Here is a 17,700-nt window from a genome sequence, read left to right as displayed (position 1 = left end):
TCTCATCCCAATCAATAGATTTATTTGGCCTTGTCTCTGAAACTTCATTTTAAATAATTGGTAAAAGTTTCCTTTTGGGGGCCGGGAGTTTGGCCTACTGGTAGAGTGCTTGCCTAGCATGCACGAAGACCCGGGTTCGATTCCTTGGTACCACATACTTAGAAAAAGCCAGAAGTGGTGCTGAGGCTCAAGTGGTAGAGCTCCAGCCTTGAGAAAAATCCAAGGACAGTGCTCAGGCCCTGAGCTCAAGCCCAGGACTGGCAAAAAAAAAAAAAATAGTTTCCTTTTTCTTTGATTTTCCATGCTTTTAGCTAAAGTTTCCCTTTACTTCTATATGATCATTAACTTGCTAATGATACCTATTTATATTACTCTTTGGCATTCACTCTAGTAATTACAGCAGGTGTCTTCCACTTACTACAACAATCTGAAAAGCACACTTCACTACTTTCTTTATTTTTTTTTTGCAGTCGTGGGCTTGAGCTCAGGGCCTGAGCCCTGTCCTTGGACTTTCTCAAGGTTAGAGCTCTACCACTTGAGCCATAGCACCATTTCTGGCTTTTTTCTATGTATGTGGTACCAAGGAATGGAACCCGGGTCTTCGTGCATGCTAGGCAAGCACTCTACCACTAGGCCAAACTCCCGGCCCACTACTTTCTTTTTTTAAAAAATTGTATCATTATTGTCGGGATAATGTATAGAGGGGTTGCAGTTACATTCGTCAGGTAATGGGTACATTACTTCTCGAACCTTGATACCCCTTCTCATGTTTTTGTCCCCCTTTTCTCCCCCACCTCTACCAATCAACTTGTTTTCCCCCTTCCCTTTCCTATTTCAAATAAACTAATAATTGTTTATATAATAGGCTAGGTAACAAAGTCAGATACCGTAACCACATAAGATTAATTATAAGTGGAAAAAAGAGAAAATAAATAACTTCACATAGTACATTAAGAAACACAATCACAAAGATAACACTCCTGTTTCCATATCCTAGAGTTCATTTCATTTAGTCTCATCCTGTATGACCATATGTATATAGCTTTTGAGCTATTGTGATCCTCTGCTAGGAAACTCATAGATATGTACTAATTATTACAAATGAGGGAAACTGCGGAGCCTATGCTCCTTTGGGATTGGCTTATTTCACCTAACATGATTTTTTCCAAGTCTTTCCATTTCCTTATGAATGGAGTGATGTCATTCTTTTGGATGGCAGCATAGAATTCCATTGTGTATAAGTACATCTTCTTGATCCATTTATTTACTGAGGGCCATCTGGGTTGGTGTCATGTCTTAGCTATGGTAAATAACAGTGCAGTGAACATCATTGACTTCATTACCTTCTTAACACTGCTTTGTTGTTGGTGGGATTGTTTCAGGATTTGAATGCAGGTCCCTGGGCTTCCTGGGCAAAGTACTCTACTACTTGAGTCATGTTTCCAGCCCTTTTTACTTTACAGGTTATTTTCTCAGACAAAAATCTCATAGTTTACCTGTGCCAACCTAGGCCTGTGATTTTCCTGAATAGCTACAGCCTCATGTGGGGGCCATGACATACAACTTATTGTCTGTGCTGGTCTCAATTATTATCCTCCCACATTGAGAAGCTGGGATTACCGGCAGAAGACACTGCCTTTGTCACTTAACTCCATTTACTGTACTCTGAAATGTGTGGGATGTGTTTCACACATTGAAATTCTACAAACCCATCTGAAACCCATCAGATCAGTTTAACTGGCTTAATTAAAGATCAATATTTGGAGAGCTTAAAACTTACAAATTTACAGAACTCACTCATGGTTTTCTTTTGCTTCTTTCATTGTCCTGGCTCCAACCAGAATTCTTTTCCTTCTAATGAACAAATCCTACATGCCCATGTGGAGAAGAAAAAATTAAAGGGTCCAATATCCTGTTTCCTCTTTAAAGAGGGCCACATGAAGTTTGAGGTTTTAAGAGGGAAATAAAGGAAGCAAAGGAGGGATGGTGGAGGATGTAGAGTCCACAGAGGAGGTAAACGTGGTCATAGCTGTAGTCTGATTAGTCATTATCTCAGCTCTGGTTCTGCAAGGAGTTCTGAGAAGTTATGAGCCTCACTTAAGGGGAGCGGTATGGTCCCCCACGACAACCATTCCTGCTCCAGGATGCCAGCTCATTATCATCAATACTTTCTTTTGTGTGAGGAGTGACCTGTACTCCAGAGCCCTCTCTATGCTCTGTGCTGCTTGGAAGTAGCTTAGGCAAAGACAGCAAGTACTATATAAATGTGACATGACTGATTCATTGATTGGATTAGAGAGTGGCTATTCGATCACTGAATGAAAAGCTAAATGAATAGTTGATTATCTCAAGTCAAAGACTAGTGGCTAATAATACAATTTACTGGGTACTGGCAGCTCCCACTTATAAATCCTCTTGAGGCAGTGATCCAAAGTTCCTGTTTCAAGGCCAGACTGAATTTAAAAAAATCCATGAGACTATCTTCAAAATAATGGTGTAATCAAGTACCAATATATTTCAAACCACCAAGAAAGAAAAGAATCAATTACCACACGTCCCAAACAAATATTAGGAGGCAATAACTCCATGAGTTTCTCAGTTCTACACATCTTGCAAGTAAATTATGGGCTTTCCTTTGTTCTAGACTATTATTCCAAATACGTTCATCTATCAATAGCTCTGTGTAATAAAGATAATGTCTTTCTACTGGACTAAGTGGAGTGTTGTTTATTGCCTTATAAAGAAGAAATAATGCCCTTGACTTCTATTTTAGTATAATAAAGTTTCACTCAAGAGCAGTAGTAAAGCACGCCTACTGCCCTTTCTAAAAGATTCAGTCACTCAACACTCAAAATTACTCTTCTATAATTCAGGGATCACTGGCATCTCTCCATGAGAAGGGAGGAGCAGGAAACTGCATCAAGTACTATTGCTGGGAGAATTAAGTTTATCTTCATCTCTGAACCAGGAGTCTCTTCCTTTCTACCAATGTCCATGAAACAGTGTCAGACTAAGCCACTAAGCTTGAAAGTAAAGCCCCAGACCCTTCACAGTCCAGACAAACAGAAATCTGTGTTGTGTTGTGTAGTATTCCTTTGGCTTTTTAGTGTGGTTTGCTCTGAATGACCTTGGCCATAAAGCTCAACATTCAGCTCTCACCTAAAAAATCTCTGCTTGTCTGGATCCTGTTTTCTAGATTAATGTAGAAGCCATTTCTTATTTTCCTTCAAAAAATGCACTTTGTTATTGATATTGATGTAAAAGATATCATGCTGGTGACAGTGTTTTATATATAATATATAATATAGAGAGAGTAAGAGAGAGAGATGTAAATTATGCTGCTGATATGATTACTTCCCCTCACCAAAGTTAAAAAGGTTCTTGTTCCCAGAAGGCCCTACCGGATATTATGATTGGAATGATCTAACATGCAAAAGAGTCTATGGCTACATGGCGTGTTCCAAGCAGTTTGGAATGTTTTAGAATGACTCTCCTTTCCGCCTTTCTTTTTGTTTCCAAACAAATTCTTACGAAGTGCAGGTGTGTGCTGAGATGGTCCTCCTTAAAGGGAAGACAAACAGACCCAGAAACCACTGGAATTATTTTTTTTCCAATCCCCAGAGGAACAATCCAAGGCACTGGTAAATCATTTGTAAAGCCAGATCAAAGCAATGCCTTAATGCATGGATTTGTACCATTCCTCCTCCTCTTGGACGCCTACTAGTTTGTCTTTTGCTACAAACCACCCACGGGAACCCAGATTCCAAAGGGAAAAGAACTTCTTTCGGAAGGGTCAAATGAGTTTTCCATTGGCTGACATTGATGCTTTCTCAATCTCTAAGAAATTCTTCAAGCTCAATTCTTCTACATTGATTCTTTCAGAACCTAAAATAGTTTCTGGGGGTTGTAAGGAGGACGGAAAGATTCAGTCTCTGTCTGAAAAAGTAGCTTGAACAAATGATGTACTATGTTGTTTTCTGTACGCCATGGGCAAGTAAGACTAAAATCATTCCTTTTTACTATGGTCATTTCTTTGTGATAGAGAAATATTTTCTCTCCACTTGATAGAAGACTTTTAATGAATTCATCTATTTGCCAATTTTCAGAGATTGCAATGTTGTGTTCCTAAAAGAAATTCAATCTAATCCGCCATAAAACCCTAGTGTTTTTGATATTGTAGCAACTTCTCTTTTCATTTCAAATAAAAACTATATATCTATAATATTCAGCAGCAGACAGACTCAGAAAGCAATAGCCAGTTTAATTTTCCATAGATTAGGTTTCTTAAATGGCATTTTAAGAAAATCTGTTTTTCTTGACATCTTTTGTTGCGGCAAGGCAGCATGATAAGATGAGAAAGCGTTCATAACACACAAATAATGAAGACAAAACTGTAGTGCTTTCTCTCTGAGTTCATGCATGTCAACACGTCAGGACTAATAGATAAGCAGCACAGATAACATGTTGATCTTCAGCAGTAGGCTTCTTCTGTCTCCCTCATCTTCTAGTTGTGGTTTTTGTCAGAGTTCTCAGCAAGCATGCCTAGTTCATTATCTACTTCAGAAAGATAATCTAAGGATGTTTCTAGTAAACTATTAGAAAATGGTGCCCAAGATGAGACAATCAGGCTCGTCCTTTATTTCTTGTTTGCCAGTCCTGGGGCCTGAGTACTGTTCTTGGGCTTTCTCAAGGCTAGAGCTCTACCACATAAGCCACAGCACCACTTCTGGCTTTTCTGTGTATGTAGTACTGAGGAATTGAACCCCAGTCTTTTTACATGCTAGGCAAGCAATCTACCACTAGACCAAACTTCACAGCTAACCAAGGGTCTTCCTATGTGGATAAATAAATGATAGTCCCGTGGGAACTTGTTTTTTAGTAAATGCACATTTTTCCTCTATTCAGAGATATGCTACAAGTTTGCCTCATATTGGTGGCTGACCTTCATAACGGCGCTTTCTCACTTCAGGTTTCTTCTTGGTCACTATAGACAAACATATATACCAATGCAATTCCTACCATTGTGTGTCCCATAGTAAGACTTGCTGCAAAACAGATGGTAGAGCCAGACAGGAAGAATGAATAGTAGGTCTTCCAAATCTCCTTTGGTTTAGGGACAGTATTCAAGTGACTTTTCCCCTCTTCCCCACCCCCACCCCACTTGATTCTGATTCTATGCTAGGCATGTGGTCTTATTCTTTTCTTCCTCCTTTCTGAGCTCTGTCTTATACCTCCTCACAGCACTCTCACCCCCTCATCTTCTGCATCAGAAGATGACTTTTCGCTTCCAGTAACTGTGCCAGGAGTTCTATGCTAGCTCACAAAGCTAGAAGATCAATTTCATTCACAACAGGCTAGAAACAGAGTTGGCACATTTTGCATTAAGGAATATAGGATGTTGGTTTTCTCCATTTTGTTTTCTTTTGATAGATAGTTCTTGTCTGGGCAGCCTAAAGATATGCATCACCTTTGCTTCTCTTCTCTGCTTTGCTCTTCCTCTTTGATCTACTTTTCCCATGTGAAGGCAACTCGTCTTTATCCTTAAAAATTAGCAGGATCAAAAGTCACACCTCCCTCCAGACCCATCCCATCGTATTGGCGCATTTCCCATTGCCTTAGCAAAGTGAGTGTGAAGAAAGCAGCATACAGGAGAAGGTAGGTCAGAACCCTGAGCTGTGCCATCTTGACAGGTGCTCCTTCACTATGTTGGCACCACCCTTCCCTCTCCTCCCCTGGAAACCAAGGTGATAGGCCTCCCTATGCTTTAGTCTCTCACCAACGCATTTCCACTGAAAATTATATCCAGTATTTAGAAATCACGCTGTCATTGCCAATAACAGAAGTATCGCCAGCATCCCTCTGTACTGCCACAGGAGGTCGAAGGAGATGTCTTTGTATCCCATCACTGTAGAGACATTCACTGAAGTGGATGCTCCATGATGGCGTCATTCCACATGAAGAGTAAAACACGTAGAAACAGGCAAGCCCACATGCACACAGCAACTGCTATCTATTAGTTTTTGGGCACTTTGGTTTGGTTTTAGATCTGTAAAGTTGGCATGAAAGTAACCATTACTAACATGCAGTGGATCTTTACTGTGTCTCAAACAACATGGCAAATGGTGAATACCCATTGTGTCACTTTATCTTCATAGAAAGCTCAGACATACCCATTTCACGTATGAAAAATAGAGGCTCACAGAGGTGTTGTCTTCACAGAATCAGTGTGATGACTCAGTGATAGCCACCAGGGAAGCAGTGGCTGTAGGTATTCCCATCACCATCCTAGGTCATCTGCTAACAACTTAGCTCTGGGTAAAATTGGACACTCATGACGCAGAACATGCTCCTGCTCTCACTCGTCATAGTCTTTACTTCCTCCCTCATTTCCATCACAAGTGTCATTGACCTCTGGGATACCTTCTGTTGTCTGGTAGGGGAGATGGTCAGTATCTGAAACAGAAAATCAGCATTCATATGCGTCAGCTTCACATTCCTAAAATAAAAGTCAACCTTTCTCTTAGTTGAACTTACAGTAATCACTAAAATGTAATCTGATGGGTTCCTTGTTTCTTGATTGATGGATGACTAGACAAGCCTTCTCTTAGGCAAAGATACAGCTCTTGAGCTTGCGTGTGTGTTTCTGTGACCTACCTGAATCACACAAATTTAAGTAGTACAGAAGCAAGCCGTTCTCCACCCAAAAATGGACTGCTAGAAATGGCCATTACTAGTAGAAAATAATGTATCTCTCTACTTTTTCTTTATGATTGTTAGCCAATAATTATTGCTACTGTTTTTATTCATACACATGTGCAAATGCATACCATTCTTTCGAATAACTGCATAGTACTCCAATATGTGTTTATGTTTATGTGCAATGTGTGTAATTATGAACTATGCTTAGGAAATCAGGCTTCCCTGTGTTCTTCATCTCTTTGTCTCTGTCTCCATGTCATTCTGCCTCTGTATATCTCTCTTGATTTCACACATAGGTGCGCACACACACAAAATAATCTACAAACTTGTTACTACTGCCAAGAAACACTATTGTTATTTTTATTAAAGTATCTTTTTTCTGAACATGTTCTATTCAAATTCAAGAAGCCCCAGCATAGCTTGTTGTCAGGATAAGTTGCAGAAAGAGCGGCTGAAAACGGAAAGCAAGCAACCAGAAACCTATATTGTGCTTGTTTTCTCTCATATCACACTGCCCCTTTCACATCAGCATCTCTAAATGCCAGCTAGCACTTTCCAGGGTCCTCTTCATGCATTTCTCAACAGTTGATGACATCCACATGCTGTTTTGGGGGAATGGTTTTATTTTCTTAGGGATCAGAACAAGCTGGTAACCCTAATGAATATGTCTGCCTTTCTGTATTTTAGGTAATAGCTATCCAATCTATTTGGGTAACAGCCCATCATTGACTCCAGGGCAACTTTTATCTGTGTAAATGAGCTGCTTGCCTAGCACTTTAAAAGAAACCCACCTTTGGAAACCTACAGGGCTGTTTTAGCAAGATGTGAAGATGAAGGAGTTATTTTGACTATAGAAGATAAAAGAACATGCAAAGCCAGCATGATCAAAGTTTGTCAGTCCTAAGATTCTCTCAAGCACTTCTAAATTGGACTTCTAAATCTTCCAAAGACAGGACAGGAGGAGAGTTGGGGTGGGAGGGGTGGTATCCAGAAATCTACATTTACTACGTTCCCTAAGAAGTACTGTGATTAATTTGCCAATCACACTCTGAGAACCACTTGGGGATCTTTCATAAAAAGGAATAACTTTGTCAGGTGCTGCCACGATTATTCCTAGGTGCTAGCTACTCAGAAACTGAAATGTAAAGATCACGGTTTGAAGCCAGCTCATGTAGGAAAATCCATGGGACTCATCTACAAAAGCACCAAAAAACAACAAAAACAAAAACAGAGTAGGAGCTGTGTTTCCAGTGGTAGAATGCTAGCCTTGAGTTGAAAAGAAAACAAAAATACAGGTTAGGATGCCAGAGAGTGGCACAAAACTCAGACCAAATGCTCCTTAAATATACCAAGCTAGTGGCCCTTGTAGCTAGTGCCAGAAACAAAGTCATGGATGAGGAGGATAAAGTTCAAAGAAGAACAGGCAAAAAATGAGTAGGAAAATGCAGTAGGCCATTTTTGAGCAATCCTAGGATTTGGGAAAGTGTGAATTCCATATACACTGAACTGAGATTCTCAAGGACCAGAATTGGGGCATTTTCAAGACGTCAAAGGAGTTGTAGCTCGGTAGAACAGTGAACCTAATTCTAGAACAAAGTTACCTGTTTTTTGTAGTTATAGACATGATCCCCTTAGGGACCACTGAAACTCACTAAGGTAGTGTCAAACTTGCGATTGTCCTACTGCATAGTAGCGTTGTGTCATTATAGGCACATGTCAAGATGAAGACCTTAAATGCACTTTAAAGCTACCCAGACAAAACTCAAACGTTTGAGTTTTGAGTTAACAAACCAAGCTTGTTAGCTACAATGTCAAAAGAGGGAAGTCCAGTATAGTTAGAAGACAGATAACATTCCAGCACTCAACAATATCATACAATTTTCTGTATTCCATAAAAAACTATTAGACATGCTAAGGAATCATAAAGATGAAATGTATACCCAGGAGAAAAGGTAGTTATGAGAGACAAAAATAAGACATAATAGATATGATAGAAATAACAGATGAGTACATTAAAGGGGGAATTAGAGATATAGTTAAATGTTTAAAGAACATAAGAACATAATACAGATAACTATTAAAGACACAAAAAGAAAGCAGGTAAAAATGCCAAGGATGAAAACCCCTGCAATGTGGTGTATTCAGAAGTTCCCTTTGTTCAGTAGAAAACCTGTACATGTTTCCCCCTGGGCTGCCTGAAAATTTGGTCTGTTTTCTGTCATTCACTCCCTATGTGACATTAGCCTTTACTTAATGGAGAACAAATGTATCGATTCATTCCAAATGAATTGTCAGCTTGACAACATCCAGGTTTCTAACTTGGGAAAATGGTCTCTCTTCTCATGTTTCTTTTTAGGTGATATCAGAATTTTCTTCATTAGCTACCTAAACCACTTAGGTGTTTCTAAATGTTTTATACTTCCATTATTTATTATATATATTAAAAAAAACTATTATCCAAGCACCTTGGTGCAGGCCTGTAATAATACTTTGGAAACAGAAAGATCAGAGGACTTTTATTTGAGACTAGCATGGGCATAAATTTTAAAAATCTCAACAAATGGCTGGGCATGTTAGAATCTGCCTGCTATGACTGGCACAGAAAAGGTACGATGGCTAGGTACAGTGATACATACTTTTCATCCCCAGCAAAAGGGGAAGCACAAATAGAAGGATGACTATCTATACCTGCCTCTACATAGAGAACCTACCTAGGAAATAACCAAAGGTAAAATGGATTGGAAGCATGGATCAAATAGGAGAACACCTACCTAACAAATATGAAGCCCTGGGTTTACTCTTTAGCATCGCCTAAAAGAAAATAAAAGTATTCATTATGTGCCAGTGCATATAGTTTATAATTGATTTTCTTTTAATTAGTGTGGTTCCAGACATATGCAAATAGCCTCAAAACCAAGGCATGCAATAACTTCTAGAAGCTACAAAATGCAACTAGATTCTCCCCTAGTGTCTTCCAAAAAAATGCAACTCTAACATTGTATTGTGAACGTCTTGTCTATGATTATAGTAATGAGTTATTAATTGTTTTAAGTGTCTAAATTTGTCATTGTCATTACAAAAGCAACAGGAAATGAATACAAGTACTTAAAATCATAGTTTATAAATCAGTAAATGGGCATACACCAACAAATAAAACACAAACTACCTTAATTGTTAGATAGTTTCTACACTGTCTTTTACACAAAAGTATTAATTTCAAGACACAATAAATGAAAATTTCTATATAAAAATAGTACTTCCCAATGTAGAGTCAAAGACTAATTTCAGATTACTAACACCAGTGAATAGTTTCCCTTTGAAGAAAATTGTTCATTATTATTATCCCACTCAGGATAATTTATAATTGCGGTATCTTTACTCTGATCAAGTTGTGGAGATACTTTTGGGTGTTATTATAAATACTATGATAATAATAATGATGATAATATAATAATATAGCTTATCTGTAGGGATTTTTTCATCTTTTAATCAGACATTGGTCTTCACTGCAATGTAGAACACACATAATTTATCACTTTCCCTCCAAATCTTTTCTTTGAACAGTACACCAGACCTTAAGACAAGCTGTGGGCACACAGAGTTTCAGAGCACCAATGCAGAATGGGAAAATTCTCTCTCAGCAAGCATTGCAAGTCAGGATCAGTGGTGTTTTTTCTTCATTTACAATAGAAAAATATAAACTATGATTTTAAGAAATACCAGTGAAACTAGGCATTTACCCAGTTCTCCAGAAACAAGGGCATACCAAATCCACTAGCACAACAATGTTCATTGCAGCACTATTTACCATAGCAAAGACATGGAACCAACCCAGATGTCCCTCAGTTGATGAGTGGATCAACAAGATGAGGTATTTGTACACAATGGAATTTTATGCTGCTGTCAGAAAGAATGACATCGCCCCATTTGAAAGGAAATGGAAAGACTTAGAAAAAATCATGTGAAGTAAGCCAGACTCAAAGGAACATAGGCTCAATGGTTTTCCTCATTTGTCATAATCAGTAGAAACCTTGGGCTCTCCTAGCAGAGATTTGCAATAGAGCAAAACCTAGATACATAAGGCCTATAGTATGACACTAAATGAAAGGACCTCTAGGATATAGAAACAAAAGCCATATAATGAGTGATTGTTGTCCTTAATGTACTATGTTATCTCTCACCTCTTTTGCTGTCCTTTGATTATCTCATATTGTTACAGTATCTCACTTTGTTATCTGATATATTGGATATATTTGTATTTGGTTATTTGAAATTGGACGGGGAAGGGGGGAAAACAAGATGAGGGGTGGGGGTGGGGGGGAGGGAAATGGGGACCAAGACATGTGAAAGGGTATCAATCTATGTGAATTAATGCACCTTCTATCTGGTGAATATAATATAACCCTTCTATTAATTATAATAAAAAATACATGAAAAAAAGAAATAACAGTGAAGAGTATCTTAAATTCTGGCTTGCTCTTAGCTTCTGTCAAACTCACAGTGAGAAACTGAGTTCACTATTTACATTTTCACTGATAGCATTTTTTTAATATGAAGGTCTCCTGATTGATTTTCCATTCTTAAAAAAGCACTTAAAATGATAGTAACCCTCTCCAAAGTAAGTTCATGGATGACAGCCCCTGATTGGCCACTAATAGACTAGGTTCAGAAGCTATAGATTTTTTATTTTCTCAAGCATTGTCTCCAAATCTAAGATTTTCCTAAGCATTCTCTAATAATAGGAATGCTATTTTTGTATGAGAAGCGAAATGAGGAAAAAGAGTTTCTAGATAAACTCTTCTAACAGTAGGATGAGCCTATTATGAAATCGAAACAGAAGACAAATTGCTCTCCTTTCTACATGTATTAATGTCATCTTTTCAATACACAATGTCTTGTGTTTAAGAACACCTCTTTGAAACTGGGAATCCATGGAACATTCCTCAATATAATAAAGGCTCTGTATGAGAAACCCACTGCTAGTATTACACTTAATGGTGAAAATCTAAAGCCATTCCCTCTAAAATCAGGAACGAGACAAGGATGCCCACTCTCTCCACTCCTCTTTAACATAGTACTAGAATTCCTAGCCAGTGCAATAAGGCAAGAAGCAAGCATAAAGGGGATCCAAGTAGGGAAAGGGGAAATAAAACTATCCCTCTTTGCAGATGACATGATTCTGTACTTAAAGAATCCTATAGACTCTACTCCCAAGCTCCTTGAGCTGATTCAAAACTTTGGAAGAATAGCAGGCTATAAAATTAACCCTCAAAAATCAACTGCCTTCCTTTATGCCAACAGTGAGAGGAATGAGGCAATAATCAGGAAAGAAACTCCTTTCACAATAGTCTCAAAGAAAATAAAGTACCTAGGAATTAGCTTAACTAAGAATGTAAAGGACCTTTTAGACGAAAACTTTAAAACCCTAAAAAAGGAAATTAAAGCAGAACTAAGGAAATGGAAAAACCTCCCATACTCCTGGATTGGAAGAATCAACATTGTGAAAATGACAATCTTGACAAAGGCTATCTACAAATTCAACGCAATACCCATCAATATCCCAATGGCATTCTTTAAAGAAATAGAAGAGGCAATTCAAAATTTCATATGGAATAATAAAAGACCCTGTATAGCAAAAACACTTCTTAGCAGAAAGAACAGTGCTGGAGGAATTTCAATACCAAACTTTAGACTCTATTACAGAGCTATAATTCTCAAAACAGCTTGGTACTGGCACAAGAACAGGCCTGAAGACCAATGGAATAGAACTGAGGACCCAGATATTAAACCACAGACCTATGGCCACCTAATCTTTGACAAGGGAGCCAAAAAAACAGAATGGAAGAAAGATAGCCTCTTCAACAACTTGTGCTGGCAGAACTGGTTAAGCACATGCAGAAAACTAAAGTTGGATCCTTCTTTGTCACCCTGCACTAGAATTAACTCCAAATGGATCAAAGACCTGGAGGTAAAACCTGACACACTGAAAACTTTACAGGAAGGAATAGGAGATAGACTAGGCCTCCTTGGCACAGGTCGAAACTTTCTTAATAAGGACCAAGAATCACAACAAATCAGAGAAAGGCTGGATAAGTGGGACTGCATTAAACTGCAGAGCTTTTGTATGACAAAGGACATAGCTAGTAAACTAATCAGGAAGCCTACAGAGTGGGAGAAGATCTTCACCAATCAAACAACGGACAAAGGCCTCATATCTAAAATATATCAACAACTCAAAAAATTGAATCACTCCAAAACTAATCTACAAAGTAACAACCATCCCATTAAAAGATGAGTCAAAGACTTAAAGAGAGTCTTCTCTCAAGAAGAAACAAAAATGGCCTATAGACACATGAAGAAATGCTCAACATCTCTGGTCATAAAAGAAATGCAAATCAAAACAACGCTAAGATTCCACCTCACTCCGGTTAGAATGGCCAGGATCAGGAAAACAAATAACAGATGCTGAAGAGGATGTGGCCAGGAAGGATCACTTCTACACTGTTGGTGGGAGTGCAAACTCATTCAACCACTATGGAAAGCAGTATGGCAGTGCCTCAAAAGGCTAAACATAGAACTCCCCTATGACCCAGCAATTCCACTACTTGCCATTTACCCAACCATTCAGAAACAAGGGCATACTAAATCCACTAGCACAACAATGTTCATTGCAGTACTATTCCCCATAGCAAAGATATGGAACCAAGCTAGATGTCCCTCAGTTGATGAGTGGATCAACAAGATGTGGTATTTGTACACAATGGAATTCTATGCTGCTGTCAGAAAGAACCACATCTCCCCATTTGTTAGGAAATGGAAAGACTTAGAAAAAATCATATTAAGTGAAGTAAGCCAGACTCAAAGGAACTTAGGCTCAATGGTTTTCCTCATTTGTCATAATCAGTAGAAACCTTGGGCTCTACTAGCAGAGATCTGCAATAGAGCAACATCTTGATACATAAGGCCATATAGTATGAAGCTAATTGAAAGGACCTCCAGGATATTGAAACAAAAGCCATATAACGAATGACTGTTGTCCTTAATGTACTATGTTAGCTCTCATCTCCTTTGCTGTTCCTTGGGTATCTCATATTGTTACAGTATCTCACTTTGTTATCTGATATATTGAATTTATTTGTATTTGGTTATCTGAAATTTGATAGGGAAGGGGGGAAAACCAAGACGGGTGGGGAGTGTGGGGGGGAATGGAAATGGGTACCAAGACATGTGAAAGGGTATCAATGTATGTGAATTAATGCACCTTCTATCTGGCAAATGTCCTGTAACCCTTTTATTAATTACAATAAAAATATTTTAAAAAAAGAGCACCTCTTTGTTGACAGTTTTTCAGGAGGAAATTGCAGAGCACAGAGAGGAAGAGAAGATTATGAGGACAATAGGACACAGAGTAGTGGACTGTTCATGGCAAGCTTCGAGGAAGGGAAATGATATTTTTACAGTTTCATTTGATTTAACTATTCTATTGAGTTCCTACAGAAGCGCTGAGGTCTTGTTTTCTCTCAATAGTGTTCACACCAACAGAAATGGATGCTAGTTAGGAAGATTTCATTTGGAGTCAGTTGCATCAGACTTTTAAATTGTGGCTCAGCCAGGTCCTAGCTGGTGATCTGGAACAAGTTTGATAGTTCCTTTGAGTCTTGGTCCTACATGGCACCTCGTGTGCATTCCTTCACTAGGTCATCATGAGCATTATGGGAGAAATAAGCCTTCCTGCCATGTCTGAGGAACATGAAGACCTCATTAAATTACAACTTTTACTATACAGCTTCATTTATTTTTTCCTATGGTCCTGGACTTTTAACTGGAGGCCTCAAGCTTACTAGAATAGCGTTCTTCCACTTGAGTCATATCTAGCTCTGTTTTTTCCTAGCTATTTTGGAGTGAAGGTTCCTTTTCAAGCTGGGCTCAACCCACCTCCTGAATAGCGAGTATCCACCTCTTTTACCATATTCCCACTTCTTTTCTCCCACCTCCTCCGTCTGATTACTTTTCCATGCTTGTTTTCACTGGGATTTGAAATCAGGGCCTGAATGAATGAAACTTGACAGACTATTCTAAGTAAAATAAACCTGTCAGACACACACACTATATGTATTTATTTGCATGTATATCCTAAATAGTCACACTCCTAGGAAGAGGAAGTAAAAAGTTAGTTGCCAATGGCTAAGGAGGAGGAGGAGGACATTTCCCTCGATGCATGTATAGATTTGGTTTCTCAGATGAAAGGAAAGTTGGATGAATACAGTTATAAAATTAAATTACTTATATAAAGATAGAACCAGATAAATGGAGGGGCATGAACAGAGTTAGGAGAGATACTGGTCAAGATGCATTGTATCCACAGGCTGGCTAAATTAAAATCCCCTTGTACAACTGCTTAAAGACAATAATAATAATAATAATAATAATAATAACTATACTTTGCCAAACCTTCTCACAAGAAGGAAGGGAATACCCTGACAATAAAATTTTTTTTCAGAAAAAAGAAGGAAGGAATAATGCAAAAGAAAACGTTCACAACGTTCAAGAAACCCTACAGATTATGCCAGTTTATATGTTCTCACCAGACACAAGGTAGCCATTTTACTTTTCAATACTGTTGGAAATTCCTACTTCAGGTACAAGAAATAATTTAGCCCTGATCACCATGAACGTTTGTTTTGTGAATTATCAAACCTCATTTCCATATTCTGTCTTATAATTTAATTTGAGAAATCACTATGTTGGTTTAGCCTTGGGCTTAGATCTAGTGATTCATGGGCTATTTTTTTCCAAAGGAATGTTTCTGGCTGCCAACCTGACCCATGCTGATCAGGTAACTGCACACCAGACAATCTGCCAATGAAAAGTTTATTGGTATGCTTGTGAAACTTGCACATGCCCATACTAGAGGAGTTTCAGTCTCTGACTCTGTTTTCTTTCCAGGACTAAGCAAATGCTGTATCTCTCTCTCTTTTGAGTTTCTTCCTGTTCACTATACCATAACCATAGGCTTCTTTGACTGGTAGTGTGAGCAAATTCAAAATAGAGAAGTGACATTCAGTGCTCGTGTTTGCTATATATTGTCAGCTATTCATCCAGATGCAATATTGTATGCAAGCAGAAATTGGAAGAAATTTATGCATGAGTCATGTATGGAATTTTAATGGCAGCACCTAGCAAGCCATGCCTTTCCAAGGTAAAAAAAAAACCAAAGGGAAGAAAAAGTTCTTAATCTTAATTGATGATGATTTAAATAGTATAACACATCCTAGATAGCAACGTGCCCAATGTATGTCTAGATCAGCATGTTACAAAAATGTAAGCCAGAACCCAAGCTTCTGCAGTAAACAAGATGGATCGTATAGGAGAGATCAATTATAGAACTCCTTATATTGTTAAAATTAAGATCCTGTGTTTGAGGAATCAATATCCTATTAAGACATGTCTGACCAATCTGTTCCAAGGTGGATTTTATTTTATTCACGGAGGTTCTCAGCAAATAAAAAATCATCCAATGAAATCTCATATTTGTAAATCCTACCAAGTAGTATAATAATTAAATTTGAATCTTGAGAAAATTATTGTTAAGCTAGTTTTTTCTGGAAAAGAAATATAAGTAAATTATATATAAATATATAACCCCTCTACTATTTCATTTTTATTTGTTTAGTCCATTATCTTGCATATTATACTTTCAAATGTGCTACTCTGTGTTTGAAGGTACTGCATTTCTTTTTTATTGTACTGTATAGAGGGGTTACAATTATATTCTCCAGATAGCAGGTGCATTACTTCTCACACACTGATAGCCCTTCTCATTTTTTTGTCCCCATTTCCCTCCTCCTACCCCTCCTAATCATCTTGTTTCCCCCCTTCCCTTTCCTATTTCAAATAAATAAATAAACATATATACAATGTGCCAGGTAACAAAGTCAGATACTATAGCAGTATGAGATTAACCAAAGGGAAGCCAAAGAGAAGAGAGATGGCATAGTACATTAAGAACAACAATCACACAAGATAAAGCTCTTGTTTCCATATCCTGGAGATCCTTTCATTTAGCCACATCCTATATGACCTTAGGTATCTAGGTTTTGCACTATTGTAATCCTGAGGGCTTGCCTAGCATGCACAAGACCTGGATTTGATTCCTTGGTACCACATACATAGAAAAAGCCAGAAGTGGTGCTGTGGCTCAAGTGGTAGAGCCCTCGCCTTGAGAAAGCCCAAGGGACTGCATTTCTCATCAGCACTAGGATCATACAGCTTCATCTACTGAGTGTATCTCATTTAATCCTCACAACAGCCTTACAAGGCATTGCTGTACTTATCCTGGCAAACAAAGCATTCAGTAGAACAGTGCCTGACTTCCAGCCCATGATGGCTATCAAGTATGACAAGACACACTAGACTGAGCAGGTGGCACCTTGTATCCAAGGAGACCCTATTATATGACGATGCAGTTCTTATTTTTACAGTTCCCAATTTGGTAAGATGTTTCAACAGCTACATATTCTTGAAACATTAAAATCTATTCCAAGGAATATCAATAGTGTGAAGAGCACTATGTCTATCTGTCTGTCTGTCTATCTATCTATCTAATCTATCTATATCTATATCTATATCTGTATCTATATCTATATATCCTATGAAGGCAGGGGTTCACTGAAAACTCCCAATTTCTAGACAATACCTGGTACATGCTTAGGAGGTGCTCAGTGAGTATTTGCTGAATTAATTAATTAATAAAAATATGGAATCAAATATACTGAAATGCAGTTTCCTATTGTATATACATGTGTTTGGAATAAGAACTCATACTGTGTGTCATAGTCTTAAAAGTGAACTTTTAAACTCTAACAGTTGACCTCAGAGTGCTTCTATATATCATAATAATAATATCCTTATACTTTATGGATCATCAATCCATAAGACCTGCCTTTCTTTTTTTCTTTTCTTTTTCTTTTTTTTTTTTGTTGGTTGTGGGGCTTGAACTCT

This window comes from Megascapheus bottae, chromosome 10 (assembly GCF_031878675.1).
Source record: "Megascapheus bottae isolate mThoBot1 chromosome 10, mThoBot2.hap1, whole genome shotgun sequence".
NCBI classification, from domain to species: domain Eukaryota; kingdom Metazoa; phylum Chordata; class Mammalia; order Rodentia; family Geomyidae; genus Megascapheus; species Megascapheus bottae.
This window is presented reverse-complemented; position numbering follows the sequence as displayed.